Below are 17453 nucleotides of genomic sequence, written 5' to 3'. Positions count from 1 at the left end.
CAAAATCATATGATTTGACACTTGATTCATGGACAACTGGCTTTATATGAAAGGTTTATAAGATACTGACAGGCAGAAGGAAGGTTGTGTTACTAATATATAAAATAATCCAAGGGATAAAGTGTAAGGCTAGTGCCCTATGAGCTGAGTGACATATCCTATGAATTTGGTTTCATTTTAGTCCTAGCGCTTTCCGACCATCCGTTTTTGTAGTCCTAGTGTCATCCAAGTTGAGACAGATTTTCACAGTTACTGCCATGAGACCGTGGGACACATTTACTAAGGGCCCGCGGAATGCATTTCCGTCGGGTTTCCAGAATTTTTCCATTTTGTGCTGCATTAAACTGGGGGTTTTGGCGCACACGATCAGATTTTGGCGCATCAGCGCCGGCTTTCACGCGACACAAATCGGAGGGGGGGCGGTCCGTCAGACGATCCGACATATTCGGACAACGCTCGGGATTTATCTCAAATTGTGTCGCAAGATATGCACTCACATACACCAGGTGAACTCCGGCAGATTTCAGCGGGGAAGCGACACATGCAGGATCTCGGGAGCACGATCTTGCAGAATCGCGCCGGATTTCATCTGCGCCGGACCGCCTGGATCGGGGATCGCGACACGACCGGGGATCGCGACAGGAGCGGGTAAGTAAATGTGCCCCCATGTGTGTTAAAAACTGACTGCACAGAGCTGTCATGCTGGGGCTGATGTAACCCCCCTGTCGGCACCCAGCAGGCTAATGGTCCTGTTTGCTGTAGAATTGCGCTATAACAGGCACAGACTACAGCTCGTTCCTGTTGCATGCCGGCTCATTCCAACACCAGGCACGGCCCTCTTCACCTTTACGCCCCTTTGGGCTCACTTGACACTGAGGTGGTATAAGGGGGAAAATAGTTACAATTCCTGGCTGTGCGTCAGGAATTGTGACTATTTCAAGGCTTATATGCCAAAAAAAGGGAATACAAGCCCTGATAAATCCCTCCATTTGACTTAAAGAGGACCTGTCACCCAAAATTTTGGCACTAGGAGCTGCTTACTAAAGTACTAAAGTAAGCAGCTCCTAGTGCTCGATCAAACGCCCCAGTGTTAGAGTGATAGCGTTACCGGAAACCTCCGGTAACGCTATCTAACACTGTGGCGGGGTACAGTGTAATTGTCGGACAGCTCGCAAAGCTCCTAGTGCTGAAATGATAGGTCCTCTTTAAATGGAGAAGGATCAGAGTAGTGCATGGTGCATTTGTCTTTGATTGGATCGTCTCCACATACCGTAAAAAATAAACCTGATGTGCATAGCACAATAGACCAGTGAGCTGTTTTTTTAATCAGTTGATAATTTTATGTGAATGGACAATTCCTTTAAGCATTGTCCACATTTGATTTAGTACATGGCTTCACAGGTGGACTTGGATTTATAAGACCTATTGATGGCCGGTGATACCAGTGTCACAGTCATGTGGTACCAGTGGGCATAGTGCACCATACTGAGGGGCTTAGCTGCATCCTCCTCATTGCTGTCAGGGATGGAAGGAGTTAATAGGGCCGTCCCGCCGTGACAGATAGCCGTCTCCTCCAATCAGGGCGGGCAGTGCGGCTGTGACTCGGGCAGTGGGCGCGGTGAGCGCTCGGTCCTGGCCTGGCGCTGTGCACATAGCTGTGTGTGTGAGAGAAGCCGCTGCGGTTATACAGGTGAGTGCCAGCCCTGCCCTGGTAGTGTGCTGCACCCTGCCCGGTGCCAGCCTGCGACATACATGTCAGGGCAGAGCTATGGCTGTGTCATGTGTGTGCATGCTGTGCGCGGTCCTGGATGTCCCAGTAGTGTCTGTCATTAGCCGCATGATTACCGCACTGTCTGCACTGTGTTCTGCCGATGCTTGTATTGTACTGACTGATGCTCTCTGGCAGGTTTCAGCACCTACCTACTGTCCACCTAGTGCGAAGAACTGACCACAGCACCCTCTCTGGCCCGAACAGGTACTGCATCAGGTAAGACACTACTGTCACCACCCTCTAATATCAGGAAAATAATCGTCTTGATTATGAAGCATTTTGGTGATGAATCTGATTTATATAAAGTGTATTATTAATATAATCAGTCACCCCCATTCTCTTGGCTTCTTCATCCTGTATATGTAGATCCAATACTAAGCATAGGGGGCGCTGGTGTGCCTGGGGGTACAAGTAGAGCGCTAACATGACTACATAAAAAGATTAACAAATATCTGACACATATAGAGATACAATGATAATTACTAACCTCTCTAGATGCCCCTGATACCCAGCGGGGGCTTCATGACCTCAGGTGCCTACTAATGGCCCAGATAGACTGGAAGTTCTGAGGTCACATGCCCGTCACCACTGCGCCATTCCCCGGCCCCAGCTGTCACATGGCGATCATTCAGACCAGCGCTTCACGTACACAATGACAATGGTGTCAGAACCAGCTATGGTCCGGCCATCCAAGAAACGCTTTTAAAGCCTTTACCGCCTCTGATTTGGATGGTAACGTCTGCATCTTACTGAATTTGGCATATAAACCCTCATCTAGACTCTGTTGCCCTTCCCGGGGGTTCAGCTTATGTTTTATAGTAACAAATGTAGCGCTAAAGGGGGCGCTAGTGTAACATGCAATGCTACTGTAACCCAGTTTGTTCTTCATGTACATTGGGGGTCATTTATAATACACCAACGCTGACCCTCCGGGCACAGCCGAATACAACAAGAGCCCAGAGCCGGCCCTAAAAGTTGCAGGCTGCAGTGAAAGGAAAGCTACCACCAGGATGAAAGATTGTAAACCAAGCACATTGACATACTGGTGTGTGCCCCCTGTGCCAGGATCTGCTCTTCTTTTAGCTTCTTAAACCCTGTTTTTTAAAGGCGTCTAAATTACGCAAATTGGCCTCAGGGGCTCCTGGTTCCGTAGATGCTAATGGAGCCTGGAGCCCCTCAGACTCATATCCATATTTTTTGTAGCCCCTTTTTCTTAAAGACTAAGGTATATGAAGCTCACAGAAGAGCAGATCCTGCCAGAGGGGGGACACCTCAGAATGTAAGTGTGCTTGGTTTACAATCCTTCATCCTGGTGGTAGATTCTCTTTAATTAGGACCTGTCACAGGACCTGTAAGCAGCTCCTAGTGGTACCCTATTTTTTACGAAAAACGGTTTTACAAATTGTGCAAATGAGCCTGAGGATTTCCAGACTCCATTAACATCTATTGAGCATGGAGCCTCTCAGGATCATTTGTATCGTTTTTAAACCCTTTTTCCCAAAAACAAGGGCTTAAGAAGCTAAAAGAAGAGCAGATCCTGCCAGAGGTGACACACACCAATATGTCTGTATGCTTAGTTTACAATCCTTCATCCTGGTGGTAGATTTCCTTTAAGCACATCCCTGTCCATTTGTGTGTCAGGAATACAAATTTGAGCTTTATTTTACACCATTTTCTGGCGTAAATAATTTATCAGGCCACGGGAAAGCACATCTCCTCCCATGAGGCCACATCAACAAAGTGCTATAGATGCTGTAAAATGACCCAAATTTACACACTAAACTGGCAGAGTGTGCCTGGTACAAAATAATGCTATACTGTCCATGCACAAGTATCAGAGGACACTTCTAAAATGTTCCTCCTCCTTTGAAGCGCAGGGATTCTAATAGTTCTCTTATGTTTTGTTCAGATGGAAATGTCATTATTCTAATGAGACTCCGGAGTAATCTTTGCTCTTAGGACTCTCCATTGAGTGTCTGTTTGGCTGCGCTATTCCCAATCTGATGATGACACTGCCAGAGTTAATGACACAGAATTCAGGGCCATAACTATTGGAACTCATCTTTTATCAATATCATTCTAATCTCTTTGAAGCATTTTGTTTAGATGAATGCACAAATCACCACAAGAGGGTCAGGACTTGTTTTCTCTAGAACCATAAAGTTTTAGAGTTTACAAATGTCATGTCCAATATTTCTTGCACAGATAATCCATGTGGTAAAGAATCTTTATATCTGCTGCATATAGAATGTTCTGTTATGGATTAATTGAAACTCTGGAATCTACAAATGAATGTATGTACCGTATAGAGCACCACATATGTACAGTATAGAGTACCACGCACATACAGTACCACGTATATACAGTATAGAGTACCACGTATATGCAGTACCACATATATAGTATAGAGCCTCACGTATGTACAGTATAGAGTACCACGTATATACAGTATAGAGTATCACTTATATGCAGTACCACATATATATAGTATAGAGTACCACATATGTATAGTATAGAGCACCACATATATACAGTATAGAGCACCACGTATGTACAGTATAGAGTACCACATATATATACAGTACCACGTATGTACAGTATAGAGTACCATGTATGTATACAGTACCACATATGTACAGTATAGAGTGCCACGTATGTACAGTATAGAGTACCACGTATATACAGTACCACATATGTACAGTATAGAGCACCACGAATGTACAGTATATAGCACCATGTATATACAATATAGAGCACCACATATGTACAGTATAGAGCATCATGTATATATACAATATAGAGCACCACATATGTTCAGTATAGAGTACTACATATATACAGTACCACGTATGTACAGTATAGAGTACCATGTATATACAGTACCATGTATGTACAGTATAGAGTACCATGCATATACAGTACCATGTATGTACAGAATAGAGTACCACATATATACATTACCACGTATGTACAGTATATAGTACCACATATATACAGTATAGAGTACCACGTATATACAGTACCACGTATGTACAGTATAGAGTACCACATATATATACAGTGCCACGTATGTACAGTATAGAGTACCACGTATATACAGTACCACATATGTACAGTATAGAGCACCATATATGTACAGTATAGAGCACCACATATGTACAGTATAGAGCACCACATATGTACAGTATAGAGCATCATGTATATATACAATATAGAGCACCACATATGTTCAGTATAGAGTACTACATATATACAGTACCATGTATGTACAGTATAGAGTACTACATATATACAGTACCATGTATGTACAGTATAGAGTACTACATATATACAGTACCATGTATGTACAGTATAGAGTACTACATATATACAGTACCATGTATGTTCAGTATAGAGTACTACATATATACAGTACCATGTATGTACAGAATAGAGTACCACATATATACAGTACCACGTATGTACAGTATATAGTACCACATATATACAGTATAGAGTACCACGTATATACAGTACCACATATGTACAGTATAGAGCACCCCTGAAGGTCTATTTATTAATCACTGATGTTCTACAGATACTTTTTAGCTATTCCGGGAATCTTGCTAAAGGAGTAAACAGAGCCCAAAGTCCTTACATTCAGGGCTGGTTTATGTGGTATGAAATCTGTGTGGTCACACGTATCTGAGATAATACCTGTATCTTGTGGCGCCATTCAGCACTGTTGCCAAAACTTCTGTTGTTAGTTGTCAGATGTTCGTTTTTATGGCAGTTGTGTCGCTGAACATCCTATGTGGAACACCATGAGCAATCTGATGGGTCTTTGGAAGGCTAGAAGATCAAACCTTTTCTATAAAGCACTGTACATGTTTGGTCATTAAAGGGGTTGGCTACTTATACTATACGTTAACAGGGTAAGTATAAAACCCTAATAGGGTCACCCATATTATACTTCCCATGGTGAAGTGTGGTGTTCTCTGCAGGGACCCACGGCTCAGTCAGCAGGACTCTGGACTTCCTGTAACATCCCTTGTTCAGTCATTGCTCCCATAGCAGTGGTTAGAGGGGGGATACTTACCTTGTTGTTGAAGATTGGTATAAGTGGCCAACCCCTTTGAGCTTGAATGGAGGGATGATGGGCAAAGTTCTCTCCATATTAAGTGGATGACAGCTGTATGAGGAGACCCTAGCTGTTAAAGGACATCTACCATCCCAATCCATCATGATAAACCAGGGACACTTACTCATAGATCCAGGCACCGTGACTGTGGTCATCTTTTTATGTTTGTTATCATTGGCCTATTTCCTTCTAAAATGCTACTTTTAAAATTATGATAATCAGCCTGAAAGGCTCAAGGGGGATTACCAGAGCCTCTCCATGCTGCAGCACCATAGGCTGTTACACTGTCTCACCCTCTCCCTTGCCTTTCCCTTGCTCTCTCAGCACTTCCCCCTTCATCTGCCTGATGTAATCTTACTGCAGAAGTGAAAGTTTCAGAACATAGTACAAGGGGGAAAATACTCCTACACAGGAGTAACAGTCTGTGAAGGTACAGCACAGAGGGGCTCTGGTAACACACCTACAGCCCTGTAAGTACGTGCCCCTGGTTCATCATGATGGATTTGAATGGTACAATTCCTTTAACAGACACTTGTGTATAAACTATTAGTAAAATGTGATAACCTTTCAAGTTCTGTTGAAGCCAACCTTGGCACTTAAATGCTGGTGTTGCACTGATGACGCCATCTTGGCCCTGATCAACACTCCCTGTGATGTCAGAAGCGGGCGCTAGCCAGTTGCTATTGCAGATGGCGCCTGAGGGCTGTTCAGCTTTTATCCTGGAATACGTATACATTAATGTATATGTATGTACACATATGTATCTATGGACATGTGTATAAGTGTCAGAGCAAAATCTGGGAGGCAAAATGTGCCGACAAATTCTCTTTAAAGAACATTCTACCATAAGCAGATGTGTAGGATGTATAGAAGCGCCTCATGGCAGGGTCTTACTGTGGGGTCGTAAGGGTTAAGTAGAGGATTGATGACTGGAATTAGCAGTGATGGTTTATCAGACTTCTGTACATATATAAACATCAGAATCTCTTATAAATGCCAGACAGGAAGAAGGGTAGCTTTCTTGGTGATCCTGCTTATTATGATGATCACTATGAATTTACCATTGGACATAGACATTACCATCACACGTGAGGACAATGTAACCTTTAAACCTTGACATTTTCTGTAGAGCGGCATCTCCTTTTATTTTTTTTTTACACTTTTTTAAAAATCTATAATACTTTTTATTTCTTTGAAGGGTAACACAGGAGGAAAATAGGCACAAAAACTTATTTGATACACATTTTATGATGTGTCTGTAAAACGCAACAAAATAAAAAAGCGGAGGTAACTGTAATTTCACAGTGAAAAATTAGTGTAAATGATATAAATCAACCACTGGCGTTTGTTCAAGCACTAGGACAAGGGTCAGGAACCTTTTTGGCTGAGAGAGCCATGAGCGCCACATATTTTAAAATGTTACTCCGTAAGAGCCGTACCATATGCACATTCCCCCCCAGTAGATAGGTAGTCCCAGTGTCACAGGTGCTCCTATGATCTAGGTCTCCGATTGCAGGCACACCCGTGCCCCTCTCCGTGGCGGCACCTCTTTCCGATCTCACGCAACCCACCACTTTCCGGCTCCCGCCCCAGCTGGCCAGTGCACGCGCGCCGGCACTCACGGATTAAAAGGGCCAGTGCGCAGCTGAATGGCGCTTCCCTCTTCCTGGGTTCATATAAAGACCAGCGGCTACCAGATAGGTAGCCATAGCACATATCTCCCAGTATATAGGTAGCCACAGCACATGCCCCCAGTGTATAGGTAGCCACAGCACATGCCCCCATTAGATAGGTAGCCACAGCACATACTCCCAGTAGATAGGTAGCCACAGCACATGCCCCCATTAGATAGGTAGCCACAGCACATGCCCCCATTAGATAGGTAGCCACAGCACATGCCCCCATTAGATAGGTAGCCACAGCACATGCCCCCATTAGATAGGTAGCCACAGCACATACTCCCAGTAGATAGGTAGCCACAGCACATGCCCCAAATAGCTAGGTAGTCACAGCAAAAAAAAAAAAAAGAATACTTACCAGCACTCCGTGCAGCCAGCTGCTCATCGCTCCCACGCTCTTCTCTTTGACCCAGGCTTAGACGATGGCGGAGATGGCGCCTGGGTCGTACAAAGGACGTAAGCAGCGGTAACATCGCTGCCTGTGTCCAGTGATCAGTCTATGACACACAGCAGCCATCACTACTTATTAAAGATCTGTCTGAGAGCCAGATGCAGCCAATAAAAGAGCCACATCTGGCTCCCGAGCCATAGGTTCCCTACCCCTGCACTAGGAGCTGCTTACTTTAGTAAGCAGCTCCTAGTGGCAAAATTTTAGGTGACAGGCCCTCTTTAAGGCGCTAGGTCGGACCCCAAAATATAAGAGCAGACTTAATTTGTTCATAGTAAAAAAATCAACACTACAGATTGGACTCTTGAATTCTAATCCCAGGCAAGACTACAAAAGTGACTAAGAACCAAGACCAGTTCTGTGTATGTATCTATAATAACCCCCATACTGTTGGCAGTATGTGACTTGATGAAGAGAATTCCTGAGAAAGGGGTGAATGAGGAGCTAAATTCTCTTCAGCTAGTCACACACAGCCAACGTCTCCCTCAACTCCCCCATTCCTGAGGTGCGGCAGTTATGCTGTGGGTGACCTGACTGTATGATGGCGCTCTCCACCTATATGGCTTGATCTTTAGTAATATAGGGCATCAATATAAGTCTATTTTTAGAAGAGTGGTTGCTGTAATCCCATGGGTCCAGGAAGAACTAGTGAAATAATAATTTACTTTCTCAGTGTGAGCACTCCCGGCATGAGTGAAGAGTAGGAATCTAGTCGTATTGTAGCTGCAAACAGTAACCATGTCTGGGCAGTAAGGTCATGTACAGCTTATGTTGTATATGTTGGTGGATTGTGCCGAAAGAGGATTTGACTGAAACCTAAAAGCTGATTATAGTCTGGATGAGCTACTGTACCTTATAATAGACCAGAGCAGACACATCTCAGGCAAGGAACATTTTATCAACTTTTCATCCAAAAACATGGCTGCTAGATAATATATGATAACTTTATGATAATATGGACTGCAGCCTTATACAACACTATAACATGTATTCAGCCCCTGGGAAAATAGATTTTTGCAAAGGGAAAATGAAATATTTTAGAAATAAATCAACAGATTATTATGTTTTTTTTTTTATTTTCACAGCCCAGTGTTAAATAAATTCAACAAAATACATGAAATGTTTCACTTTTCACTTCTCATATTAAGGGGTTTCCACTACATACACATCACAATGTTTGAAAATAATTTCACAAAATTAGACCCGAAACTTATACTACTGTGGATCCCAAACCATGCACTAACATCAGGGGTAGATAATCTCCCACATTCTTAATAACAGCAGCTAAATTACTAATCCCACAGCTTTGGCTGTCTCCAAATCCACCTACCAAACAAATGTGATCTCAGAAGGTGGAAGAAATTTACCGAATGGAAGAGTTGATACACTGGGAGATTGGTAAAAGAGAGAAATTTCTTAAGATCTGGGATCCATGGAGAAAATACATGTCTAAAAGATAATGAAAATATGGTATACTCCCATTCAGGGAAAGTTGAAATATGAAAAAGGTTACACTTTAGTGAAAACCAAAAACTCACTCATTAAAAGTAAAGCACAGGGGTAAACGCCCAACAAAGGATGCGCTATTCTCTTTTACCAATTCACTGCAATGGAAGAAAGAGTAACAAAGGGGACTGAATACTTTCCATACCCACTCCCACTATATTGTATATATATTATTTTGTTCCCCACTGTATACCTAACATATAGGGGCTTATTTACTAAGGGTCTCGCGGCCGCATTTCCGTCGGATTTTCCGACGTTTTTGGGGATCCCATTGCTGGGACAGGTATTTAAAAGGTGATTGTGTTGCACGCAATTGGATTGTGGCGCCGGCTTTCATGTAGCACAAATCGGGGAACGGATTCAGGGAAACCGCAGTTTCAAATTGTGTCACAAGACAATGCACTTACATGCATCGGGAAGAAGAAGGTGAACTCCAGCAGGCCTGAGCGGGGAAGTGACACATGCAGGATATCGGGCGCACGATCTTAGTTAATCACGCCAGAGTGCCTGATTGTTGGACACTCCGGACCTCGTGAACTCAAGCGGCCGGTTAAGTAAATGTGCCCCATAATGTTTATGGTGAAGCAGAATTTATTGTATTGGCATGAATTCAGTAATATTTAGAATATTCATTGTTGATTTTAATTGAAATTGTAAAATTTTCTCCAGTTATAATAATCTCTGTTTCTTCGTTAGTTTGCCACGGTAGGCATGGTTAAAGCCATCCTCGGTATTGATGGCTTGTATGGTGTGAATAAGTAGACTAGTTTGTGCACGCCAATCAAATAAACAAATGAATAATTATGTCATACAGCGATACCAGCGGGAGTTGTATCCAGGCAACAGCTGAGCAGGGCGCCATAACAACATATCAGAGGACGGTAAATAGTGTATAAATGATTGCAGACACTAATGTAGTCATGTTCATTTACATAGACCCACATTTATTAAAGTGTTTGCGCCAGTTTTCTGTCTGAGTTTGCACTGAAAAGAACATGCAGACTGCTTGTACGTGTTTTCATAAAGTGTCTGCGCTAATTTTGTGTTGTGGCTGCACTGAAAAAGTTTTGTGTTAGGGCTTAGACGGAGTTTGGGACATATTTATTACTGACTAGCGCCACAGTTCTGTCTGCGCCACAATTCTGCAGCATGATCAAAGTGCAGCAAAAAAAAAAATGGTGCACACTTCCGGAGCAGTGCAGGGGGCACCAGGTTCATGAAGAGCGTGCACCAGTTTTGATTAATCTGGTGCCCCCTGCATGCTCCACAGGCAAACTGCACATAGTGGGGCTTATTTACAAAGGGTCCGCGGATCACATTTCCATCAGACTGTTCATGGTTTTCGGGATTTGCACCGCTGGGACAGGGATTTAGCAGGGATTGTGTCGCAAGCGATCAGATTTTGGCTCAGTGGCACTGGCTTCCATGCAAGAGAAATCATGGGGCGGACGATCTTAGTGAATCGCAGCACAGTGCGTTGTACATTCGGGATATCCGAGGGACCGGGTAAGTGAATGTGCCCCAGTGTCATGTGTTTTAATAATAAGGATTAACAATGTGAAACACATGTTCCTACTAACATAAAACTTATGCGTTTGACGCATTTCTCTCAATGCGTTTCAAAATACAATATGCATCATGTGACCATGCCCACAATAGTTTTTTACAGACCCCCACAGTCAAAATATAGCCCCCCACAGTTTATCTACAGCTCCGCTACCGCCACAGTCTTTATACAGCCAGTCCAGTATCAGGTGAAATAAGCTGTGGACTTTATTCTAAGCTGTAACGTTTCGGCCGAGTAGCCTTTTTCATGCTTTAAATATTGCAGCTTATTTCACCTGTTACCTGGACGGTTCACAAAATAGTTTTATTTCGGGGCCTCACTTTTAGCTATGCCCAGGGCCCTACTTTGTCTACAGCATAGGAAGAGGGGGATACACTGGTGTGGGCCCCAAACCCAGGTATACCAACATTACCATTGTATAATGACCAGACATCTCTGACCACCATGACCACTTCTTCCAGCTGCATCTTACATTTGTAAATTTGTACATATTAAAGTTTTTGAATCAACGCCAAAAAAGGCAAAAAGGCTTACAGGGTCTTCCATTTTCAAGTTATAATTGCTGTCCATGTTGACAGATAGGACCAGAAAGTAATCTATACATATTCATCAACCTGGTTTTGAGGAGTAGTAGTACTGTGCCCACATATGTAGAATATTGCTGCATTTGCCGTATTGTGGAGGTATGAATGAGTAAGGTACCCTACTCAGATCATCCACATTACCCTGTTAAAGTTTGCCGGTCACCACGGGGAAATGCAGGTCCCGCGACTTCCTGGCAGCAGGACGTTTCCGGTGACGTCCCATGAGCAGTCTGCAAGTCCTTGGCACACGTCCAGCCACCGATATGGGAGTATATGCAAAGTTTTAGAAAGTTTCAGAATGCATGGATTCCACACTCTTAGCCATTACTTGTGTGTAATGTGGTTAATAATAAATATGTCTTTTTTTGTATTAGGTATAAAGTAATAGAAGGGATACAAATGATAGACGAGATAAATTGTGTAAAACATCTCAGCTAATAGGATAAAACTGTGTAAAGATTAAATCAGTAAAGGGTCAATGTATAAAGCATTGATTTCTTCATTCATATAGAAGTATATCTGGTCCCTGGTTGTTAGAGAGAACTTAGCCCCTGGGAGAAGAGGCAGAAGCAGTCTGTGGAGCTGTATGCTTTGGAGGCAATGTGATTGTGTTTTATCAAATCTTGAGAGACACATTGTATAAAAATAAACATATATGAGGAATTAAAAATAAATGTAAAGAGAAAAACAAAAAACACTTACCATCAGTACTAAACCACCAATAGAATTTCATATCCAATTTCAAAAAGTTCATGACATAATGGGGATCACCTTGTTGTCCTTGATCTATATAAAGGGAATCTGTCAGCAGAAATGATAATAAAAAACTGCTATCAGTGCTTTATCACTTCCTTATAGTCTGCTTTTTATTGTCCAGTGTGATGGTATCATCCAGTAAAAAAAGCTACTAGTGCAAATTAGTCCTATAAAGTAATTGGAGAGCTGAGTGCTGAAGTCAAGCTCTACACAGCTCAGAACCCCCTCTTCTGTCATTGACGTACCTGAATCCATCATAGTATGTGACGCTGGAAAAAGACACAAGTCCATCAAGTCCAACCTTTAAGAACTAAACAAAAGGTTTTTCCCCATAACCCGTGATATTTTTTCTCTCCAGAAAGGCATCCAGGCCTCTCTTGAACATGTACATAGAGTCCGCCATAACAACCTCCTGTGGCAGAGAGTTCCATAGTCTCACTGCTCTTACAGTAAAGAACCTTTGTCTATGGTGATGGTAGAATCGCCTCTCCTCTAGGCGTAGAGGATGCCCCCTGTCTATGGTGATGGTAGAACTACCTTTCCTCTAGGTGAAGAGCATGCCCCCTGTCTATAGTGATGGTAGAACGGCCTCTCCTATAGGCGTAGAGGATGCCCCCGTCTATGGTGATGGTAGAACCACCTCTCCTCTAGGTGTAGAGGATGCCCCCTGTCTATGGTGATGGTAGAATCGCCTCTCCTCTAGGCGTAGAGGATGCCCCTGTCTATGGTGATGGTAGAACCACCTCTCCTCTAGGCGTAGAGGATGCCCCTGTCTATGTTTATGGTAGAACGGCCTCTCCTATAGGTGTAGAAGATGTCCCCTTGTCCTGGTCACAGGCCGAGGTATAAAAAGATCTTTGGAGAGATCCTTGTACTGTCCGTTCAGGTATTTGTACATTGTAATGAGGTCTCCCCTCATCCATCTTTTTTCTAAACTGAATAATTCCAAATTTTTTAATCTGTCCTTGTAGTCTAGTCCCCCCATTCCCCTAATAATCTTGGTTGCTCTTCTCTGCACCCGCTCCTGTTCTACTACCGTATATACTTGAGTATAAGCCGAGGTACCTAATTATATAGGTATATAGCCCCATTTTATAGCCTGGCAGCCCCCCTGGCCCCAGTATGTAGCCTGGCAGCCCCCCTGGCCCCAGTATATAGCCTGGCAGCCCCCCTGGCCCCAGTATATAGCCTGGCAGCCCACTGGCCCTTGTATAAAGCCTGCCTGCCCCGAGTATGCCCAGCCTTTAAAAAAACAAACAAACAAACACTGTACTCACCTTTCCAAACCCCCTGCAGGTCCTCTTCTGTTTTTGGCGATGCTCCGTCTCTGGGTCTATGTCCCTGTGCGGTTCCGTCGCATGCATCATGACATCAGCCGCTTGCTGACGTCACAGTGTGTGCCAATGGCGGAACCGTGCAGGGACATGGAGCCGGAGCATCGCCGAAGAAAGGAGAGGATCTGGGCAAAGGTGAGTACATTGTTTGTAAAGACTCCAGTATAAGCCGAGTTAGGTTTTCTCAGCCCATTTTTTGCCTTATACTCAAGTATATACAGTATGTCCTTTTTATACATTGGTACCCAAAACTGTAAACAATATTCCATGTGTGGTCTGACCAGTGATTTGTATAAGGGCAAAACTATGCTATGTCCTTATCATGAGAATCAGTTTGTCTCCCATAATTGTATTTGCTTTAGCAGCAGCTGCCTGGCTCTAGTCACTAAAATTAAGTTTGCCAGCCAGCGATACCCCCAATTACAGGACATAGACAGGAGGCTGGAGAAAGATAGCCATATCTATGAATTATCACTGACCATGATACCTACCAAGTGTCTCTGGGTGAAGGCCAGACTTTCTATTTTTGACCGAAGACCCTTCCTGCTCCAGGGCCAGGAGGTAAACCCCTATGCAGGGAACGTTGGAGTTGTTTTTGCTTTTTCTGGCCTGCTATATGACGTGTGCATAATGAGAGACAACACATGATGTGTCCCATTAACTCCTTGGCTTGGACTACAATTGGGGTAAGTAAACTTACTGTGCGGCTGCACAAGGAAGGTAGTTCCCGTGCATGTGCGAGATTAGCAAACAGCCGTGTGACGTCGCCAGCTGTCTGCAGTGCTTTCCACTACGTGGATTAATATCAATGAGAGGGCAGCTTAAATTATGTCCTGACGGATCCAAGAAGCACTCGGCTAGCCGAGGGGTGAACGCCTCCGGCTTATTTGTGTATAACTGCATATTTCGGTATAGAAGACGGCCCAGAGCAGGCCAGCAGGAGTCCCCCATCACTCCTTGGGTAACAAACATCCGTTTGGAGACAGTCTACCACTGTAAATGTGGTGGTAGATGTCCTTTAATGAATTGGAAAACATGGAAATCTGTGTGTGAGTATAGAAGAAGCAAGAGATAAGTAACCACATAAAATGTTGACTTCTTTGTTGACCAAATGAATATACTGTATATAACATTGTATAATCCTGCATCAGCCTGACTCTAGTCACTGGTCCGGCTGTTCTATATCACGGATGTAGGTCCCTGGACAGATGATCCATATTGTAAATAGAAAAAAAAGAGAAATACACAGAAACCCCGAATCATAATTGTATTGTAATAACATAATAAAATGTGCATATGAAGATGATTTGTTACACAAATTGACACAGTATGAGTGAGCAAAGCCAAAATCAACTTTTTGGCCCCCAAGACACCTATAGGTGGGTCGCAGTGTGATAGAAATGTAGGAAGCTAGGGAGGTGGAGAAGCGGGGGTTAAAGATCACTAAAAGAGGGGTCAAAAGTAAAGGGGACATTATATGTAAGGGACCAACAGAAAAGGGGGTATTTTAAATGGGTGGGTCAAACAGAGGAGCGATATTATAAGCGGGGTTAAAATACCGAGGGAATAAAGAGGCATTTGTTGGGATATGGAAGTGGGCGTTATACTATGTGGAGGCTATAAAGATAGGTACTATATCATGTGGAAATACTAAGGGGTTGTATAAGGGTCAAGCAATGGATCAGGGTATTAAAAAAAATTTGTCCCTTTTCTGTGTCCAAAAACTTTGGAGTTATGCAGAAAGGGGTGTAGGAAAGTGATGTTCTTTGCAATTAATTGAATATGTAGATAATAGAGTACGGTAATTGTCTGGAATTGCTAAAATATGTCTAGAAATAGTGCAGGTTTGTGCGTACTAGGGCATGTTTAATCTTTTATGGAATCGTCCCTAGCTGGTTCTGTAGCTCCAGAAGGTTAGTAAGCTGGAGGTAGGTGGGTTTGTTTACTTATATTATGAGATGTGATGACTAGAACCATCTGTTTATTAAACAAATTAATCCATTAAAATAGTAATAAAAAATTTACAGCACCTTTTAAGCAGATTGAGAGTGAAAACTATGCGCCATGTTTACCAAGGACCAAACCTTTCTCCGGTAAATCAAGCCGACTACATCAGTCCGGTTTGTTCTGAGAAATTATTGCGAAGTCATAAACTTGTGAATGAACATTAATGTTTTGATGTTATATGCTCGGATGTTTACTTACTGAGTGAGTTTGAAAGTGGATGTTTTACTGTTCAGTTTATGGTGTAAAACATAAGAATATACATTATTGGGATATATCTTTCAGATTTCTCTACTCTTGGGGTACTCTCAGCGTGACAATTGGATCCAACAGGAAAAAGAAGTGTAAATCCTTCCTTTATATTTCATATTCCATTTGAATCCACTCCACGCTTTGTCTTGGAAAAACAACATCAAAAACAAAGTCAATGAATTTAAAAAAAAAATAGTGCCATAAAAGAAGTACGGTAGTCAAAACAGCCTACATACATAAATCTAAAAAGTGTAAGGACACCAAAATGAAAGTACACATGGCATAGAGGGCATGGGACAAATCTGTGAAAGTGTATGCATGGGAGAGTCTATGTCAGGGGTCTCAAACTCAATTTACCTGGGGGCCGCTCGAGGTAGATTCTGGGTAAGGCTGGGCCGCATCAAGTTTTCCACACAAAATGCGCTTACAAAATATCATTATTCAGATTCAATAGTCCAAATAGCGTGTGTGGAGCGGCACCGTGTGTAAAAACAATGTCGGGTGCAGGTCTTCTTAAGAGGTCCGACTTAGACCCCAATATGTAGTAGTAGACAGTCGAGAAGCAGCACTCCAATAATTCCATAAAGAAAAAAGTTTATTCCACCATAGTAGTGCGACGTTTCGCCAATTCAATCACGGCATTATCAAGAATACTGAAACAACAAGTCAGCTGCCTTAAGTAGTGGTATGGTGATTATTAACAGCTGTGCAAAGTCATTACAAAACATGAAATTCCTTTTATAAAGTGCAAAAAGTACATAGGTGATCACTTATAATAGACATAGAATATACTCATTATATAGAATAGTATAAAAATAGTATATACAATTCCTTCAATATTAACCCTCTATGTCCGCTACAGCTCACACGAGTCTGCCACGGGCATTAGACGCCAACATTATCCTGTGGGAAAAGTGCTAAGTGCCAAGTGATATAAAAATAGGGATATACAGCAACACCAGACATATATAAATCTAGAAAGGTCATGTCAAATAGTTCTATGACAGAAAATATATATCGATCCAACTCGAAGTTCATACACCAATCCTCATCCGAGGTACGCGCTTGCGCATAGTGTGTAGAAGATACCATGAATAATTCTCGGACGTGGAGAAAGAAGATATTCGAAGCGGATCGTGCAGCATATCAACCGACTAGGGCCTCCTACTCCAAGGCGAGACGTACGGGGGAGTATCGGGAAGGTGCCAGGTGATGCCAAAGGAAAGCAGAATTATACAGGTATGGAGATCAACACATCGCCTGAACGGCTTAGGAAATCCTCCTGTCATAGTCCCTCCGGGATCGCTGCATCCTTCTATAGGTCCACCGGCTCCAAAACTCCCACTCACCCAACAGTCACCGCAAATATGGAGAATCGATAGGTCCAAAATCGGATACACAACATGCTGCAGAAAAAATATATAAGAGACAA

General features: G+C 42.9%; 1 protein-coding gene across 2 annotated transcripts in view; it reads left to right on the top strand.

Annotated features, from left to right (window-relative positions):
- Nucleotides 1-1589: 1589 nt before the first annotated feature.
- WDR17 (WD repeat domain 17) overlaps nt 1590-17453 on the top strand; it is a 69579-nt gene continuing 53715 nt past the window's right edge. Inside the window, exons 1-2 of one of the 2 annotated variants that reach the window (XM_072123714.1) lie at nt 1590-1690; nt 1907-1975. The gene's annotated coding sequence lies outside the window, so the exon portion shown is untranslated. Of the gene's footprint in view, nt 1691-1906; nt 1988-17453 lie in introns of both variants that reach the window. The other variant, XM_072123705.1, reaches the window with a different exon arrangement.

The sequence above is a fragment of the Engystomops pustulosus genome, chromosome 1 (assembly GCF_040894005.1).
Source record: "Engystomops pustulosus chromosome 1, aEngPut4.maternal, whole genome shotgun sequence".
Taxonomy (NCBI): Eukaryota; Metazoa; Chordata; class Amphibia; order Anura; family Leptodactylidae; genus Engystomops; species Engystomops pustulosus.
This window is presented reverse-complemented; position numbering and strand designations above follow the sequence as displayed.